Genomic DNA, 14554 nt, shown 5'->3' on the forward strand with positions numbered 1-14554 from the left:
CATGCTAGTTCAATCCTGGACAAACCCCAATGTGCTCACTGAAAATTGAGTTCTTTCAACTTGAAGCTGCTTTCACAAAGTGCTACTTTTCTGTTCTTTGTTTCTTAGCAACCTCATGCTGAGCACAGTTCCAGTCTGGTAGGTGCCCCAAGTCAGCAGGAAATGTGGTAGTGCTAATATGGTCAACTCTCCAAAGATTCATTGAAATTTTACTGACAAACTTTTCCAACCCTTCCCCAAATTACCATATCCCACTTGCAAAGAGCTGCCATTTACCAATGGCACAGACACTTTTAAAAGAGAAACCTTGCTTGCGACCCCTGAGAAGGGATACTGTTTCATGCTGGGTCATGTGAGATAAACCCCAATGTGCTCACTGACAGTTAAATGAGTTCCTGCTTCCATAAGATGCTTCAGTTCTGTCTTCCTAGATGTTCTCAGCACACACATATGGAGCAGTTCAGACCCAGTATCCAGAGGTTGTTAGTAGTAATATCACTGTGTTGCTAAAGTGTAAATGCACTATTTAAAGTCCTTTTCTGGATAACCCCTCAATACGCCTCTGCCACTTGTTTAACAGATGCACTTATGTGTGCTGCTTTTCCTCAGGAAAGCATTTGGTATATGAAGATGGAGGTTTTTAGAAGGCATTTGTATGTGCTCCTAGTTTACCATACCACTTACCAATGGTACAGTTGAATCAAAAGTGAAACCTTGCTTTCAGGCTCTGAAAAACTGGTAATGCTTCATGCTGGTTTGACCACGTCTACCCCCAGTGTGCTCACTGAAACATTAATTTCTGCCAAAATTGCTCACCAAATCTCTTTCAGTTTGCTCCTCCTAGCCATTCTCAGCATGATCATTCAAAAACATTTTTAAAAATTATTTATTTATTGTTTTATTTTTACAGATTGTATTTTGATTCATTGTACACAAATGGGTCCACCTTTTCATTTCTATGGTTGTACACGATGTAGATTTATACCATTCATGTAATCACACATGTACAAGGGTAATGATGTCTGTCTCATTCCAATATTTTTTATACCCCACCTTTCTCTCATTTCCTTCTACATAATCTAAAATTTCTCCATTCTTCTCTCACTCTCCCTCCCCACCCCCATTATATATCATCATTCACTTATCAGGGAAACATTTGGCCTTTGGTTTTTGGGATTGGCTTATTTTGCTTAGCATGATATTCTCCAACTCCATCCACTTACCTGCAAATGCCATAATATTATTCTCAATGTCAAGAATCTTCTAGGAAAAACTGGAATATGCTACTGAAGAGTGAATGCACACTTGAAACATCCTCTCTGATGAAATTTGGATGTTCTACTGCTATTTGTTAAACACTACACTTCTCTGAGCTGCTTTTCCTCAGTCATTTGGAAGAGGAACATTTAGGTTGTGAGGGATCACTTCTACCAAGGTGCCCCAAGAGAGGAAGAAACTGTATTGCAAGGAAAGTCAATTCCCCAATGTTTCATGAAATCAAACTGTAAAACTTCTCAGAAAATTCCCTGAAGTGTCAGATCCTGCTTGCAGGGAACTGCCACTTACCAATCGTCCAGATGTTTTTAATCTTAAAGCTTATCTGCACACACTTAGAAGTGGTACTACTTCATACTAGTTCAACCAGGGACAAAGCCCAATATGCTTACTGAGAACTGAATTCCTGTTAAGTTGGAGCTGCTTGCAAAAGTGCTTCAATTCTACTATTCCTATCACTTCTCAACCAGCAGTTTCAGAGCCAGTTCAGAGCCCATACACAGAGTCTGCTAGAAAGAATCGGAATGTGCTGCTGAAGTGTGGGGGCTCTCTTGAAAGGCCCTCACTCTCCCAGTTTGAAGTGCTAATGTAGTACACTTCTGTGTGTGCTGCTTCTACTCAGGAAATTTTGTTTGTGAATATGAAATTTGATATTTTGGATTCTTTTAGAATGAGAAGTGCTAGTTTCATAGGGAGCACATGTACCTACCTTCTCCAACAAAAGGAAGAACCTGGTACTCTTATAAACTCAATTCTCAAAATTCTCACACAATCTAACAGGAAAATTTTCTTAGGAAACCCTAGCATTGCTTGATCCCACTTGCAATAAACTGCAGTTTACCAATGCCACAGGGTTTCAAAATTGAAAACTTGCCCAAATGCTCTGAAAAGCAGTAAAACTTCATGCTAGTTCCACCCAGAAAGAACCACAATGTACACTCTGAGGACTTAGTTTCTGCCACTTGAAGCTGCTTCAGAAATGTGCTTCACTTTCGCTCTTTGTAGTTCTTCTCAGCAATCACTTCCGCAGCACAGTTCAGACCTCATATCCAGAGTCTGCTAGTAAGAATTGCAGCATGCTGCTTAAGTGTGAGTGCACTCTTGAAACGTTCTCTCTGGGTTACATTCAGAAGTGCCAATGCACTTCTGTGGGCTGCTATTCCTCAGGCATTTTGAATAAAAACATGAAGTTTCTAAGTAAGCATTTGCACTGAGGTGCCCTAGTTAGAGGAAGAAACTTGTATTTAAAAAAGTCAATTCCCCACATCGTCATTGAATTTGAACTGGCAAACATTCACATAAATTTTCCTACCAGTGCTGATTTCACTTGTGAGGAACCACTGTTTACCAATGGCACAGAAGTCATGAGTAGTGACAGTTTGGAGATCAAAGACTCCCCAAATAAACTGAAAGGCATGCTGCTCATATTCTAGTGCAGGAAAGAAACCCAATTCTCTCCATGCTGGATTGGAGGAGAGGAAAGAACTATTTGGCAAGCTTGGTTGCAGGTACCAGCACCTAGGGTGCCCGATTCCTGGAAAACCCAGGTTTGGCCCAGACTACAGGCCTAGCAAAACCATTCTGCATTACATGGAGGCATGCCTAATGACCAGGAGAAAATGGGTAATGTTAGGGTTAGTATAAAATTTTGAGTTGGGTTAGGATTAGGATTAGAGAATGAATATGTATATTAGGAATCATACATATTCACAAGGTGTATAGAACACGCAAGAACATATGTTTTCTGAAATAGGAAATTTATAATGTGACTCCTTTGAATACACATTTTTAAAAATTTGGGTATACATGGATTTTTCATATAAATGAATATATTTTAATATATGTGCAAATATACCATCAATTATTGAATATATAATTCAAAATACATATAAACACTTTAATTAGTATACAGGCTGTTATGTGAAATGAGGTTCAGGTATGGGAGTAATTCAATTTAGCATTAAAATTGGTATTAAATTTTGAGTTTTTTGGGGAATATTTATATATCAGGAAACATGACTCTTCATAAGAATAGACGTATAAATATACATGCAATAATATAAATAAAACTATATATTCTAAAAAATAGTAAGTTATAATGTGAGTCAAATGAATATACTTTGTAAGAGTATGGCAACATGTGAATATATCTTATAAATTTATAAATGATAATATAAATGCAAATTTATCATTCATAATTGCATACATTTTACCAAAATACACAAAATTTACTTTAGTATTCTTTTGTTTAAAATGATGTTTAGGTATAGGGGTAAGGATAGGTTAGTATTAAATTTTGATTTGATTTATGTTTAGTGTTATAGAATGAATAGGTACATCAAGAAACATGAATAGAAGATTACACATGTGAAAATATGAATGAAAACATAAAAAATATATGTTCTGAAATAGGAAAGAGTATAATGTGAGTCATGTGTACACTATTTTAAGAATTGAATGCATGACATCAAATAAATGAATGCATAATAATATTTATGCAAATATAACATTGATAATTGAAAATATTAGTCAAGATACTCATAAATATGCATACTACTGTGCATGTATGTAACTTATTATTAGCTATGGCATAAGATTAGGGTTACTATTAGGTTTAGGATTAGTTTATGAATATGTGTATTGGGAAACATGAATATTCATAAGAATATATGCATGAAAATATGAGAATATATGAACATATATATTCTGAAAAAGGAAAGGGTAAATTGTGAATACTATAAGTACCCATTTTTTAACTTGGGAATGCATGGATATAGCATATGAATGAATGTGTCATAATATATATGCAAATACAGCATTGATAATTCATTATACAAATCAAAATACAGATAAAAACACATATAACTTCATATGATTTTATGTAAAATCAGGTTTAGGTATCAGGGTAATTTTTGGGTTAGAATTAAGTTCTGGGTTGTTTTAAGGTGAGTATGAGGGACTGAATATGTGTATCAGGAAAACCAGCTATTCATAAGGATGTATCAGAGACAATAAGTATGAAAACCTATGTAAATATAGGTTCTGGAACAGGGAAAGGTTTATTGTGAGTCATACAAACACACTTATATTTTCTTTGTGGATACATGGATATATCATGTAAATGAGTATATACTAATATGTATGCAAATGTACCATGGATAATTGAATATATGTTAATATGCAGATAAATAAACATGACTATATAGGTTTTTTAAAAATTAGGCTTTGTTATAGTGATAATGTTTAGTTTAGCATTAAATTTTTAGTTGGGTTACAGTTAGATTTCAGAAATGAATATCAGAAAACAGGAAGAATCATAAGAAAATATGTGTGAAGATAAAAAGAAAACACATATAAACCTATAAGTTTTGAAATAGGAAAGGGCATAAAATAAGCCATGCATTTACACATTTTCAATTGGTGGATGCATGGATATATCATATATGAATAAAAAATAATATATGTGCAAATATACTATGGATAATTGAATATATGTCAAACTAAACATAAATATTAATGTTAATATACAGGCTTATATGTAAAATTAAGTTTAGTTATTAGGTTAATAGGGTTAGTATTAAATGTTGAGTGAATAGCATTAGATTTAGGGAATGAATATGTTTATTGGGAAACATGAATATTCATAAAAATCATAATGATACACTTTTTAAGTTGAGGCTGAATGGATATAATTGAAAATATAATCATATATGTAAGAAACATGAATATTCATGAGAATCATAATAATACACTTTTTAATGTTCAGGCTGCATGAATACAACACAAAACTGAATATATAATAGTATATATGCAAATATGGCATTGATAATGTAATACTTATGTCAAATTACTCATAAATATTCACATTAGCATTCTTGCTTTTATATGAATTTAGCTTTAGTGATAGGGTTAAAATTGCAGTTATTGTTAAATTTTGATGCCAGGTGCAGTGGCACACACCTGTAATCTCAGCAGCTCGAGAGACTGAGGCAGGAGGATCAAGAATTCAAAGTCAGCATCAGCAAGAATGAGGCACTAAACAACTAAGTGAGACTCTGTCTCTAAATAAAATGCAAAATAGCCCTGGTGATGGTGCTAGGTGGTTGAGTGCCCCTGAGTTAGATCCCCATATAACAAATAAACAGAAAAATTTACAGTTAGTGTTAAATTTTGAGTTGTATAGGGAATGCATATGCATATAGAATAACAAATATTTAAAAGGATGTACATGAGAAAATATGTATAAAATCATATATAAACATATGTTCTGAAACTCAAAGTGCTTTCTATATACAGGAGGAGAATACCTGCAATCTAATTGACTGATCTGACAAGTTTCACGATGGGATTTTAGAGAAAATTTGGGCATTTTCTCTTCTCATCATAACCACTCTGATCCCAAAGTTTGGTGATTTTGTCTCAACATGTTTTATTCAAACACATTATGTTTGTGTATTGCAGAAATGTGAAATGCATGTTGAAAAAACCTGCAAACTAAGTACGTTGTCTGAGAAAGTTTCACTAATGGATTTCAATGAAACTTTGGATATTTTCTCTAGTCATTATACCCACTTTGCTCCCATGATCTGGTGATCCAAACATGCAGGATGTTCTTGCTACATCAATAAGTTTACAATTTCCTTAACTGAACATTACATATGCAAACACAAAATAGCTGATTTCAAATGAATTTCCTGAGAAAGTTTCATGAATGGATTTCAATGAAACTTTGAGTATTTTCTCTTCATATCATTCCCACTCTGCTCCCAACATTTGGTGATTCTACCTAAAAGTGTGCTATGCAAGCACACTATGTTTACGTGTTGCAGAACTGCAAAATGCATATTGAAAATAGCTGCAATTTAAGTTCCTTTTCCAAGAAAATTTCACGAATGGATTTCAATGAAACTTTGGGTATTTTCTCTACTCATACTGACTCTGCTCCCAAGATTTGCTGATCCAAACAAACACAGAGGGACTCTTGATAAAACAATAAATAACTTTACAATTCCCTGAACTGAGCTTTTCATGTTTAGGCGGACAATAGCTGCATCCTAGGTGACTTTTCTGAGAAGTTCTACCAGTAGATTTCAATGAAACTTTGGATATTTCCTCTATTCATCATCCCCGCATTGCTCACAAAATTTTGTGTTCCTACCTTGCAGGGTTTAGGTGCTAGCACAATAAGTTAACAAATTCCTGAACTGTGATTTCTATATAAAAGCAGAGAACAGCTGCAATCTAAGTGACTGTTCTGACAAAGTTTCATGAATGGATTTCAATGAAACTTTGGGAATTTTTTCTTCTCATCTCTCCCACTCTGCTCCCAAAGTTTAGGGATTCTACCTCAAAGTGTGCTATGCAAACACACTATGTTTACGTGTTCCATAACTGTAACATGCATGTTGAAAATAGCTGCAATTTAAGTTCTTTTTCCAAGAAAGTTTTACAAATGCATTTCAATGAAACTTTGGGTATTTTCTGTATGCATCACGCCCACTTTGCTCCCATGATTTGGTGATCCAAAGTTTCATTGAAATACATTTAAGAAACTTTCTCAGAAAACATACTTAAATTGAAGCTATTTTCAACATGCATGTTACATTTCTGCAACACAAAAGACTAGTGTGCATGCCACAGCACAGTTGGAGGTAGAATCACCAAAATATGGGAGCAGAGTGGGTATGATGAGAGGAGAAAATACCCAAAGTTTCATTGAAATGCATTCATGAAACTTTTCCACAATGGTCTCTAAGAATGCAACTATGCTCTGCCTGCATATGGAAAGCACAGTTCAGGAATATGTTAACTTACGGTGCTAGCACATAAACCCTCCAAGAAAGGAAGAGCAAATGTTGGGTGCAACGTGGGTACAATGAGTGGAGGAAATACACAAAGTTTGATTGATATCCATTAATGAAAAATATTTCAAAGCGGTAACTTAAGTTGAACTATTGTTTGCCTGCATTTGTAAAGCACAGTTCAGGAATTTGTTACCGTAGGGTGCTAGCATGTGAACTCTGCAAGGTACGAACACCAAACATTGGGAGCAATGAGGGCACTATGAGTAGAGAAAATACACAAATTTCATTGATATCCATTAGTGAAAAGTTTTCCCAGCAGTATCTTTGAATGCAGTTATTCTCTGCCTGCATATGGAAAGCCCAGTACAAGAATTGGTTTCTTTATAGTGCTAGTACATGAACCCTGCAAAATAGGAACACCAAATGTTGGTGGCCATGTGGGAATGATGAGTAGAGAAAATCTCCAAAGTTTCATAGAAATGCATTGGTGAAACTTCTCAGAAAATGTACTTAAATTAAACCTATTTTCAACATGTATTTTACAATTCTGCAACATGTAAACATAGTGTATTTGCTTAGCACACTTTGAGGTAGAATCACCAAACTTTGGGAGCAGAGTGGAAACAATGAGAAGAGAAAATACCCAAAGTTTCATTGAAATCCAATCATTAAACTTTGTCAGAATAGTCACTTAGTGTGCAGCTATTCTCTGCCTGTATATAGGGAGCACAATTCAGGAATTTGTTCAATTATTGTGATAGCACCTAAACCCTGCTAGGTAGGAACAGAAAACTTTGGGAACAATGTGGGCATGATGAGTAGAGAAAATCTCCAAAGTTTCCTTACTATCCATTCATGAAACAATCACAGAAAATTCTCTTAGAATATGACAAGCACAGTTTAAGAATTTGTTACCTTATGGTGTTTGCAGGTGAATCCTGCAAGGTAGGAACACCAAATATTGGGAGCAATGTGGGTACAACGAGTAGAGAAATTATCCAAAGTTTCATTGATATTCATTAATGAAAATTTTCCAAGCAGTATAATTGAATGCAGCTGTTCTCTGCCTGCATATGGAAAGCCCAGTTCAAGAATTTGTTTCCTTATGTGCAGAAGTTCACTTCTTGTGCACCAGAAGGCTACTACTTCACAATGACCACTGCATTTCAAATTTTGAGTTTCATGCCACTAAACCTGGTGAGCAGTTTCTTCTTTAAGAACCTGCTGATTAAATAACCACATTAGCATATTCATAAGAATGTTATGACCTATAATTTCTGAAAAATGTCTCATCTCCAGGAATACCAAATCTGAGGAAATCCAGGTTCTTGAGTAATCACTGCTGACTGCCACCACAGTTCCATGCTGAAAATTCTCAATGAAATATGTTTCCACTTAAAACTGGTGCTTTTCCACTTAAAACTTGTGGTTTTCCATCGTTGGTGTATTCACTTGAGTTAACAGAATACAAAATATGGAGACTTTGGAAGGTTGTTGTTATTTGAAGAGTCTCTTTAAGATAGTTGAATGGATCTCTTCTGGTCTGACTTTGTGATAAACTTGGTAGAAAACCCACCCCAAGGCAAAACAAAAAATTTCCAACAAAATTTTATTTGCACTTTGAGGACATTTCTGAAAGTTACCTTGGTTGCATACAATGATCCCCAGTCTAGAGCATTATCATAAGAGAAATGTTTATCTCTGTGGTTTTAGGAGGAGAAAGGTTGTAGCTGAAAACTGAACAAAAATTTATTCCAGTAATATATTGTGGCATGGTGTATGAGGAGTGGTGTCTTATGTGGGAAACTTATTTGCTGAGATCATTATTATCAAAGGAGATATTTGGAATTATTCACACCTGTACCCCAAGCCATTACCATCAAAATGTACTCATTCCTGTATCACACTTCTTTTCCTCCTGGACTTTTTCTTTGAGAAATTCTAACCAGCAGATATCTGAGACAAATGCAGAGCACCAAGTTGGTGTTGGGTCTTGCCTATAATCTCAGGTATGGGGAGGATGAGGAAGGTGGTTCTCCTGGTCAAAGCCAGTTTCCCTAAATTTGTGAAGGCCTAAGACACTTATCCAGATCCTGACTGTAAATAGAAATATGCAATTTGTAGAGGTGATGTTTCCTGGGTTGCGTGATCCCAGGAACAATATTTGATGGCAGAATTAAAAACCCTCATCCAATTTTCAGATATCTGCTAGATATGTTTGCTGCAAATCCACTCAAGATTCATTACAGTGAGCTTCATTTAGGAACATCATATCCATTGAAATCTCAATCAAGTACATCCAGTCAAAATCCTTCAAACATGGATTTGATCCTTCTCAAAGAAATGACTAAGTTTGCTACCAGTGCTCCTGTGAAATGAGAGAAAAAATGTGAGAACTACAATATACAAAGTGGAATGGGATGGAATCTTGCATGTAGGATTTGAAGGGCATGGATGTTCTAGGCTCAGGTAAGAGACTGCATTTTTGTTTCTGTTCCCATGGTAGTTTTGTGGATCTTGGGCAACATTGGTTTGATGAATGGCATCCCTGATAGCTCCATCACTGGACATACTACCTGATATCACAGAAAGGCATCATGAGAGAAAAATGAGGTCACTGTTTCCATGGAAACAAGAGAGGCTTCATGTCCTGGCCCTTCAGATTAAGATTCAAGACAAGTGCCAGCTCAGCTGTGGTGGGAAGAGGGAATATGAAGGTAGTGTGTGCCAAGGGCCTTCTGTTTTCAAGAAATATGATCCTAACATCTTCTCCCAGGAGAAGAGTAGTCAAGGTGTCTTGGGCCTAGGATACATCCAGCTTCTTCCATTGCAGGAACCACATTGAAGCCTGAGATTCCCCACTACCCTGCATGCTCAGTTTGAAGCTCTGTATTAGCTTGGACACATGAGGCATTATGGTCATCTTCCCATCCTGATTCTGATGCAGGAAATTTTCCCACACCAGGTCTTGTGCACCAGGGACAGAAAGAGTGGTGTAGGAGGCACCAGCCCAGTGGCATTGCACTCAGAATGGGCTCCTGCAGGCCTGGGCTCACCTGGGAAATTCCTGAGTCAGGAAACAGGCCTAGAACCCTAAAAAACACATGGAATGATGGATGTTAACAGTAAACATCAGGGGATCATGCAGTGCAACTTGATGGGTTAGGTGATGATTGAACTGGGGAACATCACACTAACTCAGGTACATGCCCCTCCTTGCTCGAATGCCCAAGCAGGAGACATTTGGAACCTGGGAAGGTTGACTCCTAAATGGAAGTGTGTGGCAGCTATAATCCCAAATGAGGAGAGGATGGAGTCAATATATCAGCATGTGTGATGGAATCCTGGGCAGAGCAAGCAGACAAGGAGAGATATTCTGAACTCACTCCACCTACCAGGCCAAATCGTCTTTGATGCTGTCTTACAGCTAGGTTACTCACAGGAATTCTTGGGATGAGTTTCCAAGGGGACCTTCAATCACTTTTAATTGCAGGAATATGCTAAGCTGTATTCACATAATGATTCATTTTCTAGTCTTGACTTCTACCTGTCTGGAATAAGCTCCCTCTGTGACAATGCAATGTGTCCTTTTTCTGGCCTAGGAGGTTGCAAACTGCAAGGCTGTGTCACAGTTACTAGCAAAACTATGCTAAAATATAGGGAACCTGATGGATGAAAAAAGTACCTGATGATGGCAAGATGAGAACAGTTTAACAGGGCATAATATAAATTTCAACATGCATCACGCTGAAAGAATGGGATGGTACAAACATGCAAATATAAATATTCAAAAAGGGAAGAGGAAAATTTATTTTGGAGGCAAAATACAGAGCAGTGTAGGAGACAAAAAACAACTTATGTGAGGATTTACTAAAAGAAAATCATTGTTATGGTCTCCCAGAAAATTTCAGGAGATTTTCTCACTCCTAAATGTTATATAAATATAGCAAGAAGTAATCTTGACATCATTCTGTAAGCAACAATAATTTCAGACAGTATTTCAACTTGCAAAGGTCGTAAGTGTCCTTGGAAATGTTTGGCATAATCTGTTGCTTGAAAGGGACAGTGAATTACAGGTATGATGATATTGCTTTTCTGGTACCTGACTTATGAGGAAAGGCATTCCTTACACCACAGCACCTAACCACAAACAGATAAGTTTAAGCAAGAACAAATTTGGAAATAAAGCACTAGTTGATGGCTCTTGTAAACAATAGTGCAACACAACTTCAGAAATTTAAAAATAACATCTTAAATACAAAATGAATACCCATTATGGGTGAAACATGAATTTCAAAAACAGAAAATTCTGAGGAATCAGTAAAGATGTGATAGGAGTTACTGCACAGGAAAAAGCAGATTGTAAAGCACTTTCAAAAATTCAAATTCTTTTTTCTAATTGTACTTGCTTCTATCCACCACAAATATGCCACAAACCTAATGTCTCTGGTTTCATTCTTTCAATTTGAGTCTTTACAAATAGATATTTTTTGTCATTCCTTACACTACCAAGCACAATACAGTAATTCCAAGAACCATAGTAAATATGAGAACAGCACAACTTTCACCCAATTCTACACAGCATCTTTTAAGAATATCGATCACACTTAGCAAAATCTATAATAATACTTCAATATTATTGAGACTAGACTCCAATGATACAGGGACACCGGTTAAAATTTACCCTGCTATTCCTGAAAGATATCAGCAGAAGATATGTTATGTGTTCAGCCACATTCATACACTTTGTAAAAAATATTTTCATAATACCAAGCACAATGGGATGAGAAAATTCAGGGCCAAGGGCAGCCCTCTTCTCTCTTCACATCTTGGTATTCCATTTGATATTGAGGATAATTTGAAAAATGTACAGTGTAGAAGTCCATTCTTTGTTCCCCAGAGGCTACTACTTCACAAGGACCACTGCAGTTGAAATTATGAATTTCATGCCACTAACCTGGGTGAGCATTTTCTTTTTTAAGAAATTTGCTGATTAAATACCCACATCTGTATATTCATAAGAATGATATGACCTAACAGTTCCTGAGAGATGTCTCATCTCCAGGAATACCAAATCTGAGGAAATCCAGGTTCTTGAGTAATCACTGCTGATTGCCTCCACAGTTTCATGCTGAAAATTCTCAATGAAATATGTTTCCACTTAAAACTGGTGCTTTTCCACTTAAAACTTGTGGTTTTCCATCGTTGGTGTATTCACTTGAGTTAACAGAATACAAAATATGGAGACTTTGGAAGGTTGTTGTTATTTGAAGAGGCTGCCTGCCCCCACAGCTCCATGCTGAAAATTCTCAGTGGAATGTGTTTCCACTTAAAACAGGGGCTTTTGCCTTTAAAACTTTTGCTTTTTCAATTTTGGTGTGTTCATTTGAATTAATGGAGGACAAAATGTGGGAAGAGTGGAAGGTTGTTATTATCTGAAGAGGCTCTTTAAAAGTTAGATGATTGAATCCTCCTATGGTCTGGCTTTGTGATATGCTTGGCAGGAAAAAGCAAAGTGAAAAATTTCTAACAAATTTTTAATTGCACTTTTGAGAACATTCCTGTGAATAACTTTGGTTGCATATGAAGAACCACAGTCCAGAGAGGAATCATAAGAGAAATGTTTATCTCTGTGTGTTTAGGAGGAAAAAGGTTGTAACTGAACACTGAGCAGAAAATTATCCCAGTGATTTATTGAGACCTGGGGAAGGAGAGTGGCAGTCCTATGTGGAAAATGTATAAGCTCAGATATTTAGCATAAAAGGAGATTTTTGGGATCATTCACACCTGAGACCCAAGCCATTACAATCAAAATGCACTCATTCCTGTATCACACTTTTTTCCTCCTGGACATTTCCTTTGAGAAATTCTAACCAGGAGATATCTGGAAAAATGCACATCCCCATGGTGGTGCTGGATCTTGCCTACAATCACAGGTATGGGGAAGAATGAGGAAGGTGTTTCTTTTGGATAAAGTCAGTTTCCCTAAATTAGTGAAGGCCTAATACACTTCACAAGATCCTGTATGTAAATAGAAATAGGCAAAGGGATGAGGTGATGACTTGTGGGTCCTGTGATCCCAGAAACAATATTTGCTAGCAGAATAAAAAATTCTCATCCAATTTTCAATCTTCTGCTAAGATATGTTTGCTGTAATTCCACTCAAGATTTATTGCATTGCATTTAACTTAGGAAAGTCATATGCATTGAATTCTCAATCACTTCCAGTCAAACTTCTTTGACCCTGGATTTGATACTTCTCAAAGAAATGTCTAACTTGGTTACCAGTGCTCCTGTGACATGAGAGCAAAAGATGTGAGAGCTCCAATATACAAAGTGGAATAGGCTGGCATCTGGGATGTAAGATTTGAAGATTGTGGATGTTCCAGGCTCAGGTAAGAAAGTGCATTATTTTTGTGTGTCCCCAGAGTATGGTTTTGGTCTTGGATAACATTGACTTGATGAGTGGCTTCCCTGATATTGTGGCTGTGCAGGAGATATTGCATGATGTCACAGAAAGGCATCATAACAGAACTATTCTGTTACTATTGAGGTTACTATTCCCATGGAAACAAGACAGACTTCAGATTGTCACGATTCAGACCAAAATTCCAGACAAGTGCCAGCTAAACTGTGATGGGTAGAGAAAATACAAAGGGAGGGTGTCCCAGGGGTCTTCTCTTATCAAGAAATTTGATACTAAATTCTTCTTCCAGGAGGAGGAACCAGGATATGTTGGGGTTATGACATCATGGGCATATGATCAATTCTCTTTCCTCCATTACAGGAACCCCACTGGAAACTGACAGCCTGACAACGCTTCAGGAGCAGTAGGTGGTGTTGTCTTTGGAGTTAGTAGGCATCATGGCTGCCAGCTCACCCTGATCCTGATGTAGGCAATTATCCCACACCAGGTGTTGTGCATCTGCGACAGACACAGTGGTGCAGGAAGGCGAGGGGTTCATCCTACACAGCACCAACCAGAGTGGCATTGCACTGGGAATGTGCTACTGCAGACCTGGGCTCACCAGGGATTTTCCTGAGTCAGGAAACAGGACTAGGACCCTAAAAAACAGACACAATTATGAATGTTGGAAACAAAAATTAGGGGATCATGCATTGAAGCTTGGTGGGTTAAGTGATGATTGAATTGGGAAACACCATACCAACTCAGATGCCATGTCCTTTCTTCCTAAAGTGCCCCCAAAGGGAGACAGTTGGAAACTGTGAAGTTGGCAATCTAAGTGGAAGTGTTGTGGCAGCTATTATTCCTAAAGTGGAGAGGATGGAGTCAGTCTCTCAGCATGTGTGATGGAGTCATGGAAGGAGCCAGCAAAGTGAGGAGAGATGTTCTGAATTCACTCCCCATGGCAGTTCCAATCTCCTTTGCTGCTGCATTAAGTTTCTTGGAATTGAGTTTCCAAGGGTAGCTTCAATTGCATTTAATTTAAGAAATATCTAGCCAAGCAGTATTA

The sequence above is a fragment of the Sciurus carolinensis genome, chromosome 9 (genome assembly GCF_902686445.1).
Source record: "Sciurus carolinensis chromosome 9, mSciCar1.2, whole genome shotgun sequence".
NCBI classification, from domain to species: Eukaryota; Metazoa; Chordata; class Mammalia; order Rodentia; family Sciuridae; genus Sciurus; species Sciurus carolinensis.